The following is a 22,352-nucleotide window of genomic DNA, read 5'->3' as shown; positions in this document are numbered from 1 at the left end:
GATATTGTCCACTTCGGTGGTTCCCCGGAGGACATTCAGAACCGGTTCCGGAGTGGCCAGTGGCCACCAAATTATTTTGGTGGACCATTTCTGAGATGTCCTTCCAAAATGAAGAATTTCGATACCAATATTGACTGGTTTTGCTTTGATCAGATATTGGCCACTTCGGTGGTTCCCCGGAGGACATTCAGAACCGGTTCCGGAGTGGCCAGTGGCCACCAAATTATTTCGGTGGACCCTTTTTGAGATGCCCTTCCAATATGAAGAATTTTGATACCAACATTGACTAGTTTTCTTCTGATCAGATATTGGCCACATCGGTGGTTCCCCGGAGGACATTTAGAACCGGTTCCGGAGTGGCCAGTGGCCACCAAATTATTTTGGTGGACCATTTCTGAGATGTCCTTCCAAAATGAAGAATTTCGATACCAATATTGACTGGTTTTGCTTTGATCAGATATTGGCCACTTCGGTGGTTCCCCGGAGGACATTCAGAACCGGTTCCGGAGTGGCCAGTGGCCACCAAATTATTTTGGTGGACCATTTCTGAGATGTCCTTCCAAAATGAAGAATTTCGATTTCAATATTGACTGGTTTTGCTTTGATCAGATATTGTCCACTTCGGTGGTTCCCCGGAGGACATTCAGAACCGGTTCCGGAGTGGCCAGTGGCCACCAAATTATTTTGGTGGACCATTTCTGAGATGTCCTTCCAAAATGAAGAATTTCGATACCAATATTGACTGGTTTTGCTTTGATCAGATATTGGCCACTTCGGTGGTTCCCCGAAGGACATTCAGAACCGGTTCCGGAGTGGCCAGTGGCCACCAAATTATTTCGGTGGACCCTTTTTGAGATGCCCTTCCAATATGAAGAATTTTGATACCAACATTGACTAGTTTTCTTCTGATCAGATATTGGCCACATCGGTGGTTCCCCGGAGGACATTTAGAACCGGTTCCGGAGTGGCCAGTGGCCACCAAATTATTTTGGTGGACCATTTCTGAGATGTCCTTCCAAAATGAAGAATTTCGATACCAATATTGACTAGTTTTCTTCTGATCAGATATTGGCCACATCGGTGGTTCCCCGGAGGACATTTAGAACCGGTTCCGGAGTGGCCAGTGGCCTCTAAATTATTTCGGTGGACCCTTTTTTAGATTTCCTTCCAATATGAAGAATTTTGATACCAACATTGACTAGTTTTCTGATCAGATATTGGCCACATCGGTGGTTCCCCGGAGGACATTTAGAACCGGTTCCGGAGTGGTCAGTGGCCACCAAATTATTTCGGTGGACCCTTTTTGAGATGCCCTTCCAATATGAAGAATTTTGATACCAACATTGACTAGTTTTCTTCTGATCAGATATTGGCCACTTCGGTGGTTCCCCGGAGGACATTCAGAACCGGTTCCGGAGTGGCCAGTGGCCACCAAATTATTTCGATGGACCCTTTTTGAGATTTCCTTCCAATATGAAGAATTTTGATACCAACATTGACTAGTTTTCTTCTGATCAGATATTGGCCACTTCGGTGGTTCCCCGGAGGACATTTAGAACCGGTTCCGGAGTGGTCAGTGGCCTCTAAATTATTTCGGTGGACCCTTTTTGAGATTTCCTTCCAATATGAAGAATTTTGATATCAACATTGACTAGTTTTCTTCTGATCAGATATTGGCCACATCGGTGGTTCCCCGGAGGACATTTAGAACCGGTTCCGGAGTGGTCAGTGGCCACCAAATTATTTCGGTGGACCCTTTTTGAGATTTCCTTCCAATATGAAGAATTTTGATACCAACATTGACTAGTTTTCTTCTGATCAGATATTGGCCACTTCGGTGGTTCCCCGGAGGACATTCAGAACCGGTTCCGGAGTGGCCAGTGGCCACCAAATTATTTCGATGGACCCTTTTTGAGATTTCCTTCCAATATGAAGAATTTTGATACCAACATTGACTAGTTTTCTTCTGATCAGATATTGGCCACTTCGGTGGTTCCCCGGAGGACATTTAGAACCGGTTCCGGAGTGGTCAGTGGCCTCTAAATTATTTCGGTGGACCCTTTTTGAGATTTCCTTCCAATATGAAGAATTTTGATATCAACATTGACTAGTTTTCTTCTGATCAGATATTGGCCACATCGGTGGTTCCCCGGAGGACATTCAGAACCAGTTCCGGAGTGGCCAAAATGAAGAATTTCGATACCAATATTGACTGGTTTTGCTTTGATCAGATATTGGCCACTTCGGTGGTTCCCCGGAGGACATTCAGAACCGGTTCCGGAGTGGCCAGTGGCTACCAAATTATTTCGGTGGACCCTTTTTGAGATTTCCTTCCAATATGAAGAATTTTGATACCAACATTGACTAGTTTTCTTCTGATCAGATATTGGCCACTTCGGTGGTTCCCCGGAGGACATTCAGAACCGGTTCCGGAGTGGCCAGTGGCCACCAAATTATTTCGATGGACCCTTTTTGAGATGCCCTTTCAATATGAAAATTTTTGATACCAACATTGACTAGTTTTCTGATCAGATATTGGCCACATCGGTGGTTCCCCGGAGGACATTTAGAACCGGTTCCGGAGTGGCCAGTGGCCACCAAATTATTTTGGTGGACCATTTCTGAGATGTCCTTCCAAAATGAAGAAATTCGATACCAATATTGACTAGTTTTCTTCTGATCAGATATTGGCCACATCGGTGGTTCCCCGGAGGACATTTAGAACCGGTTCCGGAGTGGCCAGTGGCCACCAAATTATTTTGGTGGACCATTTCTGAGATGTCCTTCCAAAATGAAGAATTTCGATACCAATATTGACTGGTTTTGCTTTGATCAGATATTGGCCACTTCGGTGGTTCCCCGGAGGACATTCATAACCGGTTCCGGAGTGGCCAGTGGCCACCAAATTAATTCGGTGAACCCTTTTTGAGATGCCCTTCCAATATGAAGAATTTTGATACCAACATTGACTAGTTTTCTTCTGATCAGATATTGGCCACATCGGTGGTTCCCCGGAGGATATTTAGAACCGGTTCCGGAGTGGCCAGTGGCCATCAAATTATTTTGGTGGACTATTTCTGAGATGTCCTTCCAAAATGAAGAATTTCAATACTAATATTGACTGGTTTTGCTTTGATCAGATATTGGCCACTTCGGTGGTTCCCCGGAGGACATTCAGAACCGGTTCCGGAGTGGCCAATGGCCACCAAATTATTTCGGTGGACCCTTTCTGAGATGCCCTTCCAATATGAAGAATTTTGATTTTTTTATTTTTTATTTATAATTTAAAATTTTATTTCGAACCATTTTGCATTTTTTTAATTAAATGTACTTTATTTATTGCATTAAACAATTCTTCTGCTCATTTTGTTCGAAATTTTGAATAGCGAAAAGCTGAACAACACATCAGAATCAATTTAAATCGCTTGATTTGCAAGCGACTGACCTCGGTTTGCACAGGTCGGTCGCGCGACCAATTTGACAGTTGCTTGTTCGTCGCTTGTAGCGCAGCGAAAAATCGCTTCTACTCTGAATAGGCGAGCGATTTCTGCTGGCCGCAAGTGAGTCGCGCGTAGTCGCTTCGCCTGTCAAATTAGTCGCGTCGCTTGTAGCATCGCTTGCAGCGTCCACTCTGTAAGGGCCCTAAATGCGCACGAACAATACATAACATTATTATAGCTTTGGTCGGTTCTTGAAACCTTTCAACCAAATCTAATGAATCTTTCAGCATTAGACTAAGATGTATGGATTCGAATGCTTTTTGAAACAAATAGTTAAACGCTATTGTTTTGAAGAAATTTCCATTTTTGTAAAAATACGATTTTGACTAGAGGTGGGCAAAAAAAGAGCAAGCCGCTCAAAGAGCCGGTTCACTGAAAAGAGTGAAAGAACCGTTGATTACAAAAAAAGAACCGCGGTTCTTTTTTAAACTTCGGTCTTTTGAAATAACCGGCTTAAGATGGCATGATTTTTGTTATAAATATAATTTACTGAATTTACAAAAAAAAACAAAATAGTATTAAATTTGTTTTTGAGAATTGAAAATGCAATTTCAAATATTTTAATGCTTTTAAAAATTAATCCCAAAAGTAAATGATTTTTTAAACAACATGAAAAAAAATTTTCACTTTACATCTGATTGTACATTAAATTTTACCGGAACACAAATTTGAGCATTTCAAATTGCATAAATTGTAAAATATTACCAAAAATCTACTGAATAGTTTAAATATTGTGGAAAAAATGAATCCTTTTGTCCGATTAAAATTTAGCGTTCATAGAAAAAAACGAAAAAATCAGAATGTAGATAAGAGTTCACAGAATTTTTTTCCCAATAAAATATCAGCATAAGTTCAATTCTTGTAGGAATACACGCAATTTTAAAATTAATAGTAATTTTTCCAACATCTTAGATTTAAGTTTGGATGCCATTCAATTACTCGAATGCATAGGTTCGAGTAAAAATCTTGACATAGAGACCGCCAAGACCTATGGTTATCAAGGGCATCTTCTCGTTTTCAGCTTATTATTATTATTTTTTTTGATCAAATAATTTGTAAAAGTCCAATGTGAAATAACTTATAAAATCACACGATTCTAAAAAAAAACTTTTCATCCAAATTTTGAAAAAGAGCGAAAGAGCCGTTCAAATGAGCGGCTCTTTTTAATGAGCGAACGAAAATGAGCGGCTCCTAAAAAAGAGCGGTTTTGCCCACCTCTAATTTTGACGATATTCTTGTTGAAATCAATTGTCCTACGGTGAAATTTTCTATCAGAACTGATTGCCCAATAAACCAACATAATTTCTTTTTTATTTTAAATGTTGTTTTTGAAAAGATTTACAAAGGTCTTTGAAAGCACCACTTATTTTTATTTTCAAAATGAAAGTTCCCAACGACAAAGCAAAATTTCATTCATTTTGGTCAATTTAGTGTCTAGCAATCCAGCAATAAAAACGAAAAAATCTTGATTTTGCTCTGGGCGGGAAGGGGTTAAATTCGGTGTTATTAGAGTAAAACATTCATGTTACAATATTTATAAAAAAATATATATTTTCACAAATATTTTAATTTAAATCTTAGACGAATTTTTATTTTGGTAATTATAGTATTAAGCAAGTTTAAAAAGAAACTAAAAACCTTTTGTTTACTTTTTTTATGTGCTAGCTTTTTTTTAAAAAACTTTTTTTATAAGTGCACGGTCACGTGTTTGGAAGAAAGCAGTAACAGAACAACCCCAGAGTGTGTATTGTGAACGGAGGGAAATTATTGACGTCGTTGTCGATTGATTGGCTTTTATTGGATTGTGTCCTGCTCGCTCCTTGTGTGCGCGCGTGTGTGTGTGTGTGTTTGCTCCATTATGCTTACGATGATTTATTCGGATATTATCGATGTCCATGTTTGCGGAAAAGCTTAACGAAGAAGCGACAGAATCGGCAGAGAGTGCCAATCGGAAGCTACTGCTGCTACTCTTCTGTATTGCGAAAGTGTCCTTTGTGTGTGTGTGCGCAATGTTTATCATTTTATATTTTATTACTGAATTATGGACACCAGAATCGATCTGGCACTCCGTCGATGGTTGGTGATGGTGGTGCTGCTGCTGATGCATGGATGGCACGTAATTTCGTTATGTTTGCTCTTTGAAGATTGTTTGTTATGTTTTGTGGTGCACTTATGCTCAATCCTGTGGACGGGGACTTTGGGTATTCTTTGAAAATAGAATTTGATATGTTGTGATGCCATTCGATGGTTTATTGTTTAATTCTGTGAGGTGCGTATTGGCCTTTTGGTTATTCGATTTTTTTATTAAGGAACATATAAATAAAACAAATTTATAAAAACGTCGAGAACTGATCAAATCTTTCTTTTCTTTTTCCAGGTAAACACCACTCTTGCTTAGATCATCGAAGGTTTGATTCTGGTTCGATTATGGTTTCATCTAAAACAAATAACGCACTTGTCAGGCACTTCCCAGTAGTCACTCAAAGCATCAAGTCACATCGCTCACATACTCTCACAGTGATAGCAGCCACTAAAACGATGTGATTGGTTTTCCAAAGGGAATTTCCATTCTTGCCATTCCCATTCAGGTACAGCTGCTGTAATGGATTTTAGTCAGGACTTCAGTCAAGGGGAAGAAATCTTGCAGCAACATCAATCAGGCCTTTTTCCAATGTTGATACCATCTCAGATACAGCAAACAAATGCTTTTTTTGCTCTTTCTCTCTCAATCCGACGTACTCTACTCTGCGAAGGACAAAACACGATTTTTCATGCATCTCGTGTCCCTTGGGCCATCAGTGACAATTTTCCTCCTCAACTAAACTACTGCAAAACATATGTTTCCACCTTGCTCACCCTAATGGCCTTTGCTGTCGTTCCAAATCCGTCCAAGTTTTATATTGATCTAATTTTCACCGTTGTTCCACTTGCCCGGATTTTATTTTTTTTGCATGACGTGTCCTAGCTGCAATCACAGCACAACAAAACAAGTTTTATAGCCTCAACAGCAGCAGCATGTTGTGACAGCATCAGCACAGTGCAAAAGTTTAGAAACAAGCTCGATACAACTCCCCCCGAGGGACAGCAAGTCATTTATCGAAACTTGGACGAACCAACATGGAGAGAACGAAAAGATGTTGGATGGGATGGAGATCGCCATTTTTTGTTACAATTTTTTTTCCGTTGAACGGAGCCGAAAGACGAGGGAGTTGAGTTTGTTTGAATTTTTCATCATCTCTGGTGTGATGAGGGAAAAATTGTAACGAAAAAAACACAACACAACACACGTCACACTGCTCAAGTGCCTCGAGGACAAATTTTCCATTAAGGTATCGCGAAATGTTAACGACCTGGGGAAGGTTAGGGGTGAGGGACACTGCCTCACTTTGGCCCGAAACAGGTCAATTAAATTTGCAACACAAATGTTGCTTTATTTTGAGGACTTTTTTATGTACCAAAATGATCCATAATGATAAGTGGCATTCATTATTTGTTTGACCCTCTACTGCCCAAATTTATTTTTCGAAAATTTTTATTTTTCCCGTGTTCAGGAGGTCATTTTGAGCAACTTTTGTTCTACGAAAAACTTTACTTCTCTTGTTTTATGTTTTTCTTGTTTCATTTTTAGTATTTTAATTTGCGTTTATCTTGTTTAGTTTATGTTTGTTTTTGGTAGTATTTGGCCTACTCTACCACCTCCTATCATAACATTTTGCCTATCTAATTTTTTCATGTTTTTACAGCAACTTTTTCAATTTTTTGCATGTTTTTCACATTTTCTGCTATAAAATGGAACCATTATCATTTTAATTGTAAATAAATGCGTAGAGGCATAGTCTGGGGCACTAGAAAAATTACTGCATACTTCTTTTTACTTAAAATATAGCAAAAGTTAGTAAAAAACACACCCAAAGTTGACCCCGTAAAAATAATACATTTTTAAAAACATTGGCAAAGTCACATAAAACAAGTCAAACTTCCAACCCTTAAATTTTCCAAAATTTTAAAAGTTCTTCAATCCACTGCTTTTTGAAGATCAAAAATTGGTTAAAAAATGGATTTTTGGCGATTTTTTTAATCGAAGCCCGTCTAGAGGCGGGGTTGGGTTGTAGAGGGTTAAAGCTTAGTTCCATGCTTAGAGCTATGTTTTCGGCAGTAATTTGACAATTATGTTTTTAGCTTAGTTGGACCAATACAAATTTTATTTAAAGTATTTTTTTCCCGAAAAACCAGGGGCAAAATACAGTTTTATTTTAATTTAATCAAATTTTCCAAATGATTGTTAAAGTGCTAAGAAAAAAATCAAATCGAATTATTCGCTCTACAGCATTGCCTTAGCGTTCTCGATTGCGAAATTCCTACTCGAAACCAGGTGTCCGAAGGCTTGATTGTTGAGGCAATTGCAAACCTCTTTTTACACCTGAGCTTCCATCCACCCCTGATAACCTTTAGATTGTGAGTCCAACTGCCTACCAGCGATTCCACCGAGACAGGACCCAGGTAGACCACTCCTACACCTGAACTGAACTAACGACCTAACACCTCTAGGTTAGACCGGGGCCAACATTTACTTCCCCATCCGACGGAAGGCGTGATCAGACAAATCTCGTCTCGAAAAATGCCACCGGGACCTTCTGGGATCGAACCCAGGTCAAATGGGTGAGAGGCAGCCACGCTTACCCCTACACCACGGCTCCCGGTTTTAAATTAAAGCTTGAAATTTAAAATAAGTTTATTTATAATTGATAAATTTAGGTAATTCTCCGCCAACTCACACAGCAGTTTCCGGAACCGTTTTCGATTTTCGTTAAACTTTGTCTTAACGGTACACATCAAGCAGAACTTTTGCACCAAGATTTTTGTTACAGACATTTTAGTATCTCCAAAACTACGGGAACTATCGATATAATATTTGATTTATTTCCTAAAGTACTGTTTACAAAACAATTAACAAAACAGTTTGTTTATTTTTACAATAAAATTGTTGCATTGGATCCGTAAGTTTAATAATTTTTGGAATAAGAAGATAACAACTTTTCAGCATTTGTTTTGAAAAGGGTTACTATTCGATTCTGTTATTTTTGGAACAGAAAAGTAGGCTGTTTCGTCGCTCATGAATGACAGGAAAAGCAAATAGTTTCACGACGGAATTGCAAAATAGTAATTTATGCAACAAGTTGCAAAAAGTGGATTTTTTCAGCACGAGTCGTACATTTATCCAACGAGGTTCACCGAGTTGGATAAATACGAAGAGTGCTGAAAAAATCAAGTTTTGCAACGAGTTCCATACAACATTTTTTGCAATTCCGAAAAAAAACCCATTGAGTGAAATTTTAAGTCAAATTTTCATGTATTTTGTCAATAAATCGTTTAAACCAAAAAAATGTTGAAAAGTGTTACTTTTCGAAACGAGTGCTGAAAAGTTCAACTTTTCAGCACCCATTTCAGTGCTGAAAAGTAGAACTTTTCAGCATTTGTTTTTAAAAGTGTTGCTATTCGATTCTGTTATTTTTTGTACAGAAAAGTAGGCTATTTCGTCGTTCAAGAATGACAGGAAAAGTAAGTAGTTTCACGACGGAATTGCAAAAAGTTACTTTTTGCGTTAATCTAAACCAAAAAAAATTTTTTGAATGATTTTTTTCCTTTATGAAAAAAAGAACTTTTTGGGTTATTGCAGATTTCTTGCAGAACATTTCATTTCCCATGACATGACATGTCCCATTTTTTTTTTCAATCAAGATGATGATTTTTTGATTTTCCTTTTACCAATCTTTCATGCGCGAGAAAGGAGAGCCATGTTCCGTTGGGATTTTTCTCTTAATGAGCGCCAAAAGATTTATTCGTGACAATGATTATTCCATCGCTACTTAGAACAAAGTTTCACGAAAATCGATGAGGGGTCGGGTCAAATTTTTCGTATGAACTGGCAGAGATTGACCCAAATAATAAAGCCCTGGTCAACTTGTATAAAGTTACACTTCTGCAATCGTTTCAAGATTTTTTGATGAACATAATGCACCTTTTTTATGTTAAGTTCAGATCTACGACATAAAATGAAAGCTTTTTGCTTAAATATACGCTGTTAAATTTAATTTTGGTGTAGCTTAAGCTTTTCAGAATAATTGTGTTGAATAAAGAAAACAAAAGCTTCAAATTTCACTGTATTGACTGCCCTTTTAAGAGCTATTCATTCGAATTTTCAACATTGTACCGAACAAAAAACAGCTGCTGATTGAGTTCCGAACAAAAGTGAATAATTACCGGCGGGCCAACAGCAAACAAATATTTCAGAGGAAAACTGTTGACTCTCAACTTGATCAATGTTCGATGGCTGGTAATTAGGTCGCCGGATACGTGAAAAATTATAGACCTTATTGTCTCATCTCTGCCACGCCAGAGCCGAACGTAGCCCAATTCCGGCCACAGTAAACCAGGTCCGCCCCTTCCCCATCCCTCAGGGAGAAAAGTGGACAAGTGGCCCACATCGGAGTGCGGGGCGGGGCGTGGGGCGTCATTATGTATTCCTAGCGTGCCCACGTCAAGGCACACTGTGAAGTGGAACCTGTACAACTTTTGCCAACCTCCGCAGGAACGTCCAGGTCCCTTCGCACGGGGGGTTCGTTTTACCCCGCACCACCCTCTGGTACTGCGTCTCGTTGATTAACTGGGGCTAATTTAATCAGGATCTCGTAATCTGATTTGCTTGCGATACACGCGTCGATCCGATTTTGAGGATAATTTGTAGTCGAGACCCAAATCCTCCCGGTGTGTCACCTGCGAGAGGGACGAGACCGAAAGCACTTGGCAGTTGGCGTTGTTAGGCCTGGAAAGTTTGTGTGGTTGTGATCCGCATCAAGGAATGGCTAATTAGGTATCTTGAGGATGAAATGTTGCGAGTTTAGTTTATGTAAAGTTTAGAGTGAAAAATTTTCGTCGTTTTTATCTAAATGAAAACAACAATACATTTAAAAAAAATCTTGACCCTATTAGCAAACAAGTTTTAGCAGTTAGTCTATAACTGGTGTTTGATCAAAAATTTATTAACATTCGTTTGAAACCGCAGTTCTACCAAATTTCTGCAAGGGATACTTAGTATAGGTTATTGTTTCCTGTCTCAGAAATCAAATATTTATCAAACCACCGGAAATAAATATTATAATAATTTCCAAGCTATTTTCATTCAAGTATTGCATAGAGTAAATATTAAAAGAAACAATTAGATCACGGTTCAACAACTCATTTGAAAACTTTAAGTTTATACTTTCGGGACTTCCGTCTCATTGAACACCAAGAAACAAATAAAGAGCTCACCTCAGCAGAACATTTCGGAAAGGCTCCCCTAACCGACTCCACCACGAAACATATCCTTATAGACATGTTTACCAGAAAACCGCCCCACCTCTCACCTCCAAACAACCTTAAAAGAGCTTTCCAATCCAGTTCGCAAGAATCCTCCCGCGCTCCCTCTAGCCCTTGGCAGTCGATATAAATAAGCCAAAGTTCCGTAAATACACAAACCCTCCTCGACGATGCCTCTCACCCTGAAAATCCCACCCTCCTCAGCATCCACCCACCCACGACACACAGCCAGGCCAGCTCATGCATGCAAATGCCTCTCTTTCTCGAAGATCCCCTTCTTATGGCAATGAGTTTTCCCTCGACGGTTCAGGCTCGTGCTGCTGCACTCGGCTAGTAGGAAATAGGCTTCTCCACACTGATGCTGCGGGTTTGGGTTATAAATTATGCGATTATATGTTGAAACGTCTTATTTTAAGGCCGCTGACACAGAATGGCTGTTGGCTGTGGTCCGCAATATGAGTGGTTAGGGTGGTACTTGCTTATTTCAACTACAGCTTTCTAAAACATTCTCCTCTCGAAAAAAAAGACGGAAAAAAAGAAATCAAACCACCCTATCAGCCATCGTGAAGGAAACAAGAATCATAAAAAGCCCACGCACAGGACCACGTTTATCGAGAGCGCTGCCCTGCTGCGAGCCGTCAGTCTGCTAAATGGACCATTTCCACCGACGCTAAATGAATTTCCACGTGGAGTGTACGGATTCGCACTGGCGAATAAAAATAAACCTTTCTGAAGATGTAATTATAGAACAGTTACACCGTTAGGGACCAATTTGTTTGCTATTTTTAAGATGGTCAATATGATATGGTATATTTGGCTGTGATGCACAATCTTAATTTAAACTTATAGTGAATCATTAGGCTTTTTTTATGAAAATCACATTTTATTGCAACTTAAAACAGAACATGAAGCATAAATCTAATTTTTTTTTGTAATACACTCTGTTGAGTAACTTGAATTTCAATTTGAGATGGCAAAAAGATAATCTCGGTTTGAATAAAAACTAACCAAACTTTTACTTTTAAAGAGTATTTTCTTGAAATTGGAACGATAGAGTGTAATAAAAATGACTTTTTGGTGGGCACTCAAGAACTGGTGCCGGTGGGCATACTGAGCCCAAATAAAAAATATGAGCTTGATTGTACTTAAAGGTGCAGGCGCATTACCGATTTTTTTCAAAAATGACAATTTTAGAGGCACTTTTTTGGAGACACCATTTTTGAAAAATTATCATTTTTGAACAAATCCCATTTAAATTCCTGTACGTCCTCGAATGCCCGCCAAAAAGTTATTTTTGTAAATCCTATCCTGGAATGGTTAGTAATTACAGTCATTTTACAAGATCGGAATAACGTTCAATTTAAAAACGAAAATCATAGTAGATCGATAATTGAACATTCGCATTAAAATTCATATGAAAACTTTTCACGCGATCTATTGATTGGTGCCCCAAGTAGCAATCCAAATGCTCTTAAGTTTTATCAGTTTTTATAAAACATTTGAAAAATGTGTCTTGCTTTTATAAAAGCTTTTATCAAGTCTTTTTGGGCTTAGCAAAATACTGTTCTAAAAGTATCTTGAAAAAATCTTGAAATGTTCTCGAAGAACATGGAGCAAAGTTTTATTAATCTCTTTTTTATGTACTTACAGTTATCTTGAAGAAGATATTCCCAGAACAAATTGACTTCACCAAATCAGTTTTAAAACCAAGTTGTTTAGGGAAAGCTTTATTCAAAATCTTTTTGTCTTGACTTTTCAAATGTCAAACTCAGTCTACTTTTAGCATCAAGAAGATCGGACGTTTCCAAAGTGCCGGGCAAGCTCTTTCATTAAATTAAAAAAAGATCGTACTGCATTCGTAATTGTTATGTGAGTTAGTGATTAAATTGTGTCAAATTTAGATTCGTGAGCTGATGAAACAAGTGTTGTGCTTCTTTGTGAGCTTCCGGCATTGAACATTGGAGAGTGACAAGTATTCTTTTCTGTTGTTATAAATAAATAAAAACGGTGAACTGAACGTAATCCTAGTTTTATTCAAATTTGAGGAAAACTCGTTATTCGTAATTCACGAAAATGACGAAAATGTGCCAACACATGTTTTTGGATCTACCTCCAGTGGGCTAAAATTTGCATGCGCTACGGTCGCAGTATTGTGGGTTAAAACTATGTCAAAGCTCACTTCAGTCTAGAAACCCTTGCTTAATCTTAAACAAGAGCTTTTCAAGAAACGTTGTTCTTGATCAAGAGCATCTCCAGAAAAGATGTTTTTCTAGTAGCTTTAAGTCAGAACAAATAGATTTAACGAATTTCGCCATGTTTAAATGAAAAAAAGCGACCTAGATGGACGACATAATGCTGTTTACAGCTAAACAAGAAAAGTTTGCTTAAATTTTATGAAAAATGAGAGTTATTCTGACAGAATAATGTATTCGGTGTCTATTTTTTCGAGGTATCTCTAGAAATTGATTGGTGAAATTTTAATGGCATGGATTTTCCCGATATGATTGAATCGATAATCAAACACTTATTTATATAATTATTATATTCATTTCACCGAATAAAGTTAATCATTTGTCGTTTAAAGTTTCAAAGAATCGTTGGATTTAATAAAGTAAATCTTGCACTCATATTTGCTTGATAAAATATAATTTATCCTAATCAAGAATAAACAAGTTTAAATCATGTTTAATTGCGGCTACCAAGAGATCTTCAATAAAGCTATAAATTTGATTAGCTTTAGAATAATTTCTATTAGATCTCTTGAGAGTATCTGGAGAGTCCGTTAAATATCAACAACAATACTGTTTGGCTCTAGCACTCTCCTGAAATACGCTCTTGACAACCTCCTAAAATGGTCCATTTTACACTTATTGCTGCTTTAACTCTTCTTTATTGCTGCTTTCAGGATAAAGCGGTTTTTTGCTCGAATCTTTCCAGAGACTCTTAAAATATTCTTCCAGAGTGAATTAAAACGTAAATTGTTACTTGGGGTGTATCAACCGACTGCAAATTTGAACTTATTGTGTGGTATAAACAAATTTGAATTTAAAACAAAGCCATACCACTTAGCATGTAAAAGAAATGTAATTATTATAAAAAAGGTTCAATAAAGACATATTTAATTAAAAAAAAAAACAAATTTCAACAAATTTGAAACTTTTTTTTTGAGACGGTTACAGTGTAAAAAAAATGTTGCCCGTGAGCTGATTTTTTGTGGCCCGTGGACCCATTTGTAAGGACCATCAAACATTTTCAGAAAGGAGAAATTCAAAAATAACGATTGTCTTTAGGCACAACATGTTCAACCATCCCTCGATCTTGTCCATACTGTGTTATAAAATCTTTTAATAAAATATGATGTAACCGGATTTCAATGTTTGAATGAAGCTTATGAATAATATTTTTTTGATATTTTTTGGTTTTGTTGATTTTAATAATAATAATAAATTCAATAAAATGGATGCAAAAATAACATTCTTGTTCTCTAATAATATATGACGAAAAATGACGTCCAAAAAGTACATAAAATTTCAATAAACGTAAACTAATAGTTGTACTTTTTAGTTTAATAGATTGCTATAATGTATTTTTTTTTTTCGAATAGATTTTTTCCCATTTGGCCCGCCATTTAAATGTGAGGTACACATTTGGCCCGCCATTTGAAAACTTTGAGCACCCCTGGTTTAGTGTAACCAATACCTTTTCAATCATTTCGTTTTTTAATCTCAAATATCAGAAAAGAACGTTTTAAAAACATTAAAGCAGCCACTTATAAATAGTACCCAGGTCTACTGTTAGCAGCGATGGAAGAATCTTCATAAAATGAAAGTCTTTTGACGCTCATCAAGAGAAAAACAAAAATCGGAAGGGAACATGACGCTCCTCTCTCGCGCGCAAAAGATCGGCAAATGAAAGCTCAAAAAATCATCATCTGAACTATTCGGCGCAACACCGGTTTCACTACTACACTTGCAGGTGTAACGTCACACGTCGAAAAATGACCTGTCACTTCCAATAGATGAACAAAGTTTGTAAACAAAACGAAATAAATTGATTTACCTAAATGGTGAGATTCACATAAATTCTTCTACTGATTGATTTTCTTAGAGAAGTTCAGGAGCGAGTTTCGTCTCCTCTCTCTTTCGCGGGTGCAGAATAATGAATTTAAACGCTCATACATTTTCAATCTTAATTTTATAATCAAGAATTCAAATGTCTAAGATTGTTGAGCTTGATTGGTTTATAATCAATCAAATTTATGCTTAGCATTTGAGCTTTGGATATCAGTGAGAAGAAACTCCAGTTCTGCCATCTCCGAACCGTCAAAATCATCCACTTTTAGGCAACTTTAGTCGATCTTTCGACCCGACAAAGCGTTTATTCACGCGTGATAATTCGCTGCTTCTGCCACTAAACTGTATTTCTGTGTGTATGTATTTGTGCACCAAACAGCGATGCAATTGCCCCTGTATTTGTGTCTGTGCGTGCGTTCTCGGCAGCAGCAAACTGCAAATCACATGAATAATTTGTGGCAACATTATGTGGAATAATTCAACGCTGCTGTGTCGTGTCGAGTCGAGTCGCTGCTCCCAGAACATTTCACTGTGCCTAATTCCAGGCTCAGAATTTTATTGGGCCATTGTCATTCACAAACACACACACACACGTACAGGCGCAATAAGGGAGACGACGCGGCGGAGGTGGAAGAAGTGGTTGATGCTGCTGGCAGAGCAAAGGCCTTGTTTGGCAAATTGGTGGCACAAATGCGCACGCGCCCCATTCGCCGCCACTGTTTTCACCCCCTTTTTATGCTGCTCGCCATGTGGTCCTCTCTTTTTGGGGTTGTTGTGAGGTTCAAGTTGTGCGTGTGTTTCGGAAAAAAAGATAGAACTAAAGGAAAACCCAAACCAATTCAAGCTGGATAAAACAAACAGGAATAACAACAGGCATTAAGGAAAGACCCAAAAAGGGACGATAGTATTAGGCAAAACTGCTGCGCCCCTGGATCAGAAGAGAGAAAGGATAAAAGTCCGGTGAGAGTAGCACTAACGCCAGGATCAGGCGGTTCTCGAGGGTCGAACAAGTCAGCAGAGCACTGAAACTTGCTGACGACTAAAAGTGTGTGTGTGTGTGTGTGTTTGCAGCAAAAGCGCACTCTCCTGCGAAACTGCCACTGAAAGCCACCAACTGGGAGGTCGTTTGCATTTGGTGAAGGAAAAGTGTAAAAAAGGCTGGCAACCCTCCTCTGTCCTGGTCTTGCCTCGTTGAAAGGAAAATAAATGGATGGAAATAAATTTCGCCTTTCTTTTCAATCACGGTGACGACGACGTCCCGAGCACACACGTCTTGCCTGATGCTTAATGCGTTGCTGTCGAACCGAAGTGGGAAATGTTGCGTCGTTGAAGGTAGGTATATCAGATTGGAGAAGGAAACGGAAATGATTGAATTTTGGGTTTATGTAAAGATTTCAATCCGATTAAGAGTTTTTGAGCTACTATTAACCTACAACAACTAAGCTTAGAATTTAATTTTTAAACTTTGTCATTTGTAGATACTAATAATTTTGATGTTTTTGCCTTCTTCGCCTTACTGATGAAAGGCTATAAAATCACTCGAAAAATGAACTTCTTAATTCGACCTCAAATTCTGGGAAAATGTCTGAGCGTGCACTCGATTATCTCCGGACTGGCTGAATCGATTTGGACCGTTCAGGTCTCATTCGATCCGTCTTTGGATCCCACAAGACACTAGTTAATATTATGAAGTTTTGTAAAGTATTTCAAAAGTAATGCAAAAAAACGATTTTAACATAAGTCCAGAAGATTGTAAAAAGTGTGATTTTCGTAAGAAAACCCGTCATGTTATACATTTGTAGCAATTTATTTGAAATACCTTTCTAACGAGTCCAACACATTGAAGATCTGACAACCTCATCAAAAGTTGAAGCACTTAAGTGTTATTTTTGAGCACTTACGTGTTAACTTATCACTTATCAGAGCTAGATCTCAGATATTTTGATGAAAATGTTTTCCTCAATGTGAGGAAGGCTCCAACCACCTTAGGGTGAATTAAGTAACGTTTTTTGTGCAGTACTTTCCTATCAGTTTTCAAACTTAGATATTTTGTAAAAGCTTAGGCCAAATTTAAAGCGCTAGATTGCAATCGAAAGCGGAGATCCAGCACTATAAACGCTGAAAAATCATATAAACCATAAATATGACCAAAAATCGATATTTTGACATTTTGGAATCAGATTCAGCGGGCCTCTTTTTTATATAGGAATATGTAGTTAATACTTGAAGCCAAAAAGTTAAAAATTCAATTCAGATGATTTTAGTTGCATTTGATCTGGAAGGATCTCGAGAAAAATCGCAAAAAAAGTTATCCATAATAGATGCATTTACCATAAGTTACATAGAGAAAAGCGTTTGACCTTTGAATCCTTCAATCAATGCTGTTGGAACATTTGTAATGGGGGTTTCAAATGTATCTTAAACGATTTAAATCATTTTTCTTCCTTAAAAAACAAGTTGGTACTTGAACAGTTTACCAATAATGTTACCAACTCTCTTGTAAATGTATTTATTTTGCATCTGCCTTGGTGAGATTCATTTTAATGTAGCTAGAATCATCAAAATCGGATAATATGAGACTGAGAAACAATAGTTGAAAATTTAAATTCTTAAACCTAAACGTTACATTGCTAACATATCGATGCCCCTGTGCTCTCTTGTACTAAGCTTGCTGGGGTTCCTATCCAGTAAGCAAAAGAGAGCACAGAGGCATCGATATAGTTTCAGAAGATGTGTTTTGCTGTAATAAAGTTGAATCGGAATTTGTAATGATTCAAGTCTTGTATTTTTTTAACAACATCTAGAAAAGTTGTAAACATAATCTTGTTTACAGCGCATTCACAAAATCAATGGTAAATTCATTTACATTTCTATAAATATTCCCGTGACTCTGCTCTCCATCCTTCAAAAACGTAACAGATTGCATTAATTACCTCGCCCCGAACCAGAAACACCATTTCAACAACGTGGCCACAAACGGCCTCCTCGTCGTATCTCAACGCCTCCCAGCAGCTGAGCATAATTCCCAAACCGCAAATGGATAAGAACGGAGAAGAAGAAAAAAAAAAGTTCGTTCTGTCATCCAAAGTGACGACACCCCAAACTGCCACAAAGTGTAATTTAAATCCAGCCAGCCACTTTCGTTTTCCGTTCTGCTTGTCCTCCTCCAACGACGATGTCACGTCAGTCCGATATGAGCGGAATCCGTTCCGTGATTCTATCGCGGAATAAATTTGAATTAAATTAATTACTTCTGAATGTAATCATTACGTAACAATGAACCGGGATTATGTCGCGTGTGTCGTGTGTCCTATCACACTGTTGAATCATCAAAACGTAACGAAATCCTCCTGCCAGGAGATGTGTTGCAGTTCTGTATTCTGTTGTCAGTTGTGTTGAACTGATGCTGATGCTGCTGAAGTTGCACATCTCTCAGCTCCCTCGCTCACTCGCCTGGTGACATACTGGTGAAGGATTCAATCCCCCATAACTTTATATGTATATCGTTGTACTCGTTCAAAAAACGATTATAGTATGTTCCGGAGGGGAGGAGGATGAGGGTCAGAATGGTGCGGTGCGGTTATGCTTCTGAGCGATGAAAATGATGATTATAATGACAGTGTGACACACATCACAGCGCCGTATCGTCACATCGTACCATTCTAGGAGCGGTTGGAGGGGTGAAATCAAGGAAACGACCCGGGTGCAGTCTGATGCTGATCATCAGCAAGGAACGTCAGCCAGTAGCAGTTTGCACTAACTACTCCTGGAAACTGTGGAGTCATACATAGCTTACGTAATAACCGTTTTTGTAATCAGATTGTTAAATTACAGAAAAAGCTATAAATTTTCAATGAAGTTCAGTACAACCCAAGAGTACTTAAAAGCGACAATTTTGCATAATCTATGGATGTCACCCTTTCCGGCGATTTAACCAACCATCCGACAGTGCTGCCATCTGATGCCGCGCCACAGTGTGGATGTGTGAGAGTGTGATAATAACGATGAAAAAAAGGGAGGGAAAACGATTAAAAACAGCAGCTCGGAGTGCGGGGGGGAGCAGCATGCTGCTTAACACTGCTGACGACGACTGCCGCAAGTGTCGTCCCTGTGCAGGCTGCAGAACAAACAAATCGGCCAAAAGTGGGTCAATTTACCTCGATGAAGTAGAGGGATGAGGATGAGTGTGCTCGTCGGGTTTTGGTGCAAAAAGTTATTGAATTGTTGTCCGGCTCGAAACATTTACGGTAATGAGCTATTTTGGAAAATTACTCGAATATTATGCTGAAAATATGGTGAAAGCTACAAAACTGGAACCTTTAGAAAATTTCATGTGTTCAACTTATTGGTTTGTGTTCCATAACAAAAAGGCCATTTTTAATGGTTTTATTTTCAAAAACATTAACAGAATATACAGTTGCGTGACAATAAAAAAAATCGACATGAGGCATACCCCATGACGCGATTCCCTATATAAAAATAAGTAACTGGGCCAATTTTGAGCCGAATCGGTTAAAGTTCAAGGGTCCCTATAGATCGCGCTCCGAGTTGATCCTGTTGTTAGGTGATTTTTTTAGTACCAAATATTTTGTTATATCAGCAATTCCCTACGAAAACAGCATGATTCAAAAAAAAGTTCTCCGATCGGGCTCAATTTTTTTCTGGGATTTTTTGCCGGAATAATTAGACCCGTATATTTATTATTGGCCATTAGAAATATATATTTCAAAGAAACCTAGTTAAAAGTTTCAAATATCTAGCCTAACATTAGAAAAGGTCGAATGAAAACATAAAATGCTGTTTTGAAGGTCTCGAAACGAAAGAGACGTAGGACTAAAAATATTTCTATCGGATTCCTTGGAAAATTTTACATAATATATAAAAAAATGGTGGAGTTATGTTTTCAATATTCCGAGATACGATTATTTGAAAATAAAAACTGGAATTAAGACACGCCGCACGCAAATGAGCAATTCTCTACCAAAACCGGAAATGGATTTTATTTGTATTTTTTGATTTGGCTCAAACTTTGTGGGGGCCTTCCCTATGACCAAAGAAGCCATTTTGCATCATTAGTTTGTCCATATAAATTTCCATACAAATTTGGCAGCTGTTCATACAAAAATGGTACGTAAATATTCGAAAATCTGTAACTTTTGAAGGAATTTTTTGATCAATTTGGTGTCTTCGGCAAAGTTATAGGTATTGTTGAGGACTATTTAGAAAAAAATAGGTACACGGAAAAAAAAATTTCCCGATTTTTTTATTAACTTTTTTTTCACAAAAACTCAAATTCCCAAAATACGTATTTTTTGATTTTCGAGATTTTTTGATATGTTTTAGGGGACAAAAATCCGCAACTTTTGAGCTATAGAGAAACATGGTCAAAAAATCTGCCGCCGAGTTATGATTTTTTGAAAAACTGGTGATTTTTGGAAAAAATCGAAATTTCATACATACAATTTTTTTGACCTCATTTTTTTATGCAAAATTGAATTTGCAATCGAAAATTACTTTACAGATTTTTTGATAAAGGGCCCCGTTTTCAAGATATAGCCACCGAAAGTTTGATTTCAGCGAAATATTTGCAGTTTTGCGATTTTTAAAAATAGTGACCATGAGTGACCATTTCTAAAAATATTTTTTTTGAAAAGTTCAGAAAATTTGCTATAAAATTGTCTAAGAGACATTGAAGATTGGACCTCTGGTTGTTGAGATACAGCGGCTTAAAGAAAAAGAAACACGAAAATTGAAGTTTTCTAAGTCTCACCCAAACAGCCCACCATTTTCTAATGACGATATCTCAGCAATTAATGGTTCAATTTTCAATGTTAATACATGAAACATTCGTGAAATTTTCCGATCTCTTCGAAAAAAATATTTTGAAAAAAATTAAATCAAGTCTAACATTTTAAATGGGCATAATATTCAATGTTTGGCCCTTTTAAAATGTTAGTCTTGATTTAATTTTTTTCAAAATATTTTTTTCGAAAAGATCGGAAAATTTCACGAATGTTTCATGTATTAACATTGAAAATTGAACCATTAATTGCTGAGATATCGTCATTAGAAAATGGTGGGCTGTTTGGGTGAGACTTAGAAAACTTCAATTTTCGTGTTTCTTTTTCTTTAAGCCGCTGTATCTCAACAACCAGAGGTCCAATCTTCAATGTCTCTTAGACAATTTTATAGCAAATTTTCTGAACTTTTCAAAAAAAATATTTTCAGAAATGGTCACTCATGGTCACTATTTTTAAAAATCGAAAAACTGCAAATATTTCGCTGAAATCAAACTTTCGGTGGCTATAACTTGAAAACGGGGCCCTTTATCAAAACATCTGTAAAGTAATTTTCGATTGCAAATTCAATTTTGCATAAAAAAATGAGGTCAAAAAAATTTTATGTATGAAATTTATATTTTTCCAAAAATCACCAGTTTTTCAAAAAATCATAACTCGGCGGCAGATTTTTTGACCATGTTTCTCTATAGCTCAAAAGTTGCGGATTTTTGTCCCCTAAAACATATCAAAAAATCTCGAAAATCAAAAAATACGTATTTTGGGAATTTGAGTTTTTGTGAAAAAAAAGTTAATAAAAAAATCGGGAAATTTTTTTTTCCGTGTACCTATTTTTTTCTAAATAGTCCTTAACAATACCTACAACTTTGCCGAAGACACCAAATTGATCAAAAAATTCCTTCAAAAGTTACGGATTTTCGAATATTTACGTACCATTTTTGTATGAACAGCTGCCAAATTTGTATGGAAATTTATATGGACAAACTAATGATGCAAAATGGCTTCTTTGGTCATGGGGAAGGCCCCCACAAAGTTTGAGCCAAATAAAAAAATACAAAAAATAAAAATGGTCGAAATCGGCCGGTTTTGTAGAGAATTGCTCAAATACAAATGTTAATAAATGACAAGAAGAGTGCTAAGCTTAATCTAACATAAGGCACTCTCCAGGCACTTCGAAAGATTGGCTGCGCTAGGGTCTGATTAGATTAGATTAGATGAAACTGCGAATATTTAAAATTCAAGCGATGACCTATACTTTTTCGGGTACCAACATTTTTGTAATTGAAAGACGTACCCAAAAATGTGTAAGTCATCGCTTAAATAAAATTTCAAGTGCTTTTCTCACTTGTTTCTACTCTTTCAAACAAAACGTTGAACTTGCTTTTGTTTAATTTTCTTAAGTTAGGTGAATTGTCCAGAAAAAGTAAGCAAAACGTGGTAACTAATTTTGCGTTTAACTTTTTGCTAGATGTGTATACAGCAATTCCTCACGATAACAGCATGATTCGAAAAAAAGTTCTCCGATCTGGCTCAAAAATTTTCTGGGGGATCCTTGGCCGAAATAATTAGACCTGTATTTTTTTGTTTGGCCATTAGGGTGACCTACGCCGTGTTAGGGTGGT

The 22,352-nt window shown here is 37.4% G+C and overlaps 1 protein-coding gene across 8 annotated transcripts in view; it reads left to right on the top strand.

The window, feature by feature from the left end:
* LOC120426541 (semaphorin-1A) overlaps window positions 1-22,352 on the top strand; it is a 308,507-nt gene that overhangs the window by 144,379 nt on the left and 141,776 nt on the right. The window lies entirely within an intron of this gene.

Source organism: Culex pipiens, chromosome 2 (genome assembly GCF_016801865.2).
Source record: "Culex pipiens pallens isolate TS chromosome 2, TS_CPP_V2, whole genome shotgun sequence".
NCBI classification, from domain to species: domain Eukaryota; kingdom Metazoa; phylum Arthropoda; class Insecta; order Diptera; family Culicidae; genus Culex; species Culex pipiens.
The sequence above is the reverse complement of the archived record's forward strand: the minus strand, read 5'-3'. Positions and strand labels throughout refer to the sequence as shown.